Source organism: Salvia miltiorrhiza, chromosome 1, assembly GCF_028751815.1.
Source record: "Salvia miltiorrhiza cultivar Shanhuang (shh) chromosome 1, IMPLAD_Smil_shh, whole genome shotgun sequence".
In the NCBI taxonomy this organism is placed as follows: domain Eukaryota; kingdom Viridiplantae; phylum Streptophyta; class Magnoliopsida; order Lamiales; family Lamiaceae; genus Salvia; species Salvia miltiorrhiza.
This window is the reverse complement of record NC_080387.1, coordinates 7,469,064-7,470,817: the sequence shown is the minus strand read 5'-3', so window position 1 is coordinate 7,470,817 and position 1,754 is coordinate 7,469,064. Positions and strand designations below refer to the sequence as shown.

The 1,754-nt window shown below is 34.5% G+C and overlaps 1 long non-coding RNA gene across 1 annotated transcript; it reads left to right on the top strand.

Moving 5' to 3' along the window:
• The first annotated feature begins 548 nt into the window (after positions 1-548).
• Positions 549-1,464, top strand: LOC131007160 (uncharacterized). The gene is made up of 2 exons (XR_009095934.1): positions 549-681; positions 1,258-1,464. It is a non-coding gene; the product is annotated as an uncharacterized LOC131007160 (long non-coding RNA).
• Positions 1,465-1,754: the final 290 nt, after the last annotated feature.

Here is a 1,754-nt window from a genome sequence, read left to right as displayed (position 1 = left end):
TTTTTTTTAAGTGTTGGGCCGATTTTATTTAGTTAATCCTGCTGGGCCCATTTTGTTTTAAAAGCTGATGGGTTTTTAATTAAATTGATTTTGGGCTGTTAATTGATTAATAAAGCCTACGAATTTTGGCCTTATTTCTTTTAAAAGTGTTTGAATTTCACTAAATTATTTTAGTGAATTTAAATCTCTTGATTTAAATTTTGATATTGAAAGTTGGGACTATTTATTTTAAATGAAGTCCGTTTTTTTTTTTTTTTTTTATATATATATATATTTAAATTTATTGATGGACTTTAAAAGAAATATTTTGGGATTAAGCCCTCATTTATTATAATACCTCAAGGCTTTATGAGTATGGATTTTTTTAAAAGGATTAAAATGGTTTATTTAAGTTATTTGTAAACGAATAATAGTGCATGATTTCTTTTATCTTGTTTGTTATGTGATTTACGTGAGGTCATGATTAGTCAAGTTTATGTTGGTTTTTAATTGTCTTTAATGAGATGAATTATGGATGCTAGAACCCTAAAACTTTAAAAGATACCCTAGGCACGTAGAATTAGACTTTGTCTTATGACAATTTCTTCACGAACTTATCGATTCTTCATCAATGAAGGTCTGGGCGACAGAAAGTGAAGCCGAAGAAGTAGCGAATCCACGCCAGCTTTAAGAACGTTTAAGGTGGGCATTACTTTTACTATACGTATATAGAGATCCCCTGCGTGTCGTAGGCCTCTTATACGAATATATGCATGAGATGATTTTAACTGTTAATTTCAGTTTATTATTATGCCCTTTATGAAAATGAAAATGTTTATGAAATGAGATGGAATGTTTATGAAATGATTGACTGCCAAAAATGTTTATGTTTTTATATGTATCCTATCTGTGTTGGTTCGCCAACTTTAAAGGAAATCCAATTGGGATCCTATGCTAGACAAAGGTCGCTAGCTAGGGTTAACGTGTACACTCATGGAGACCGCGAGTCGCTTGCGACCGGTCTTGGCGTCCGTGGTAAGGAGGCCTCCTTCCCGGCGCGTGACAGAAAGGACAGATATGGATCATATAGACTGCAAATGGGATGCATCCACCTTTATGAAAATGAAAGAAATGTTTTAAGTAAGCGCAGGTCATTCAAGAAAACCCCTGTGTGTTACTGTTGGCAGTTCAATTTATATATGTATGCATGATTGTATTTTCGGCATATGCCACTGAGTATTTTTATACTCAGCCCTGCATGTATTTCTAAATGTGCAGGTTGAGCAGGCGATGGAATGGTTTGGTGTTGAGCGGGAATTCTTTTGATGGATATGTAATGAAACCTTGAGTATGCATCTCCATATGCATAACTCACACGTTTTTCCGCTGCAAACACTCTGAATTTGTTATCGTATTGTGGAACTTATTACTCCTTCTTTTTGTTTAACTTTCACTTGGGTCTAGTCGTTATGGCATAATCGTTTGTAAATTACCCAAGCAGTTGTTTATATATTACTAGTTTGTTAATTAAATATTATCTCCTTGGAATTCGTGTCTAAATCCCTCAATTTCCGCTTCTTATATTTACCCCAAGTCATAAACCCATTTAAACCGTCCTTGGGATAAGTGGGCTGTGACAAAGAGTTTGAGTATTAAACACTCGATAGACTTTGCTTGAACGTTCTGTTCCAGACTATCCAAGGAAAACTCCTGGATCAGCCTTGCTATCGAAAGTGTTCAATCTCTTCTTATCATTGTTGTCTATGAAACACTTA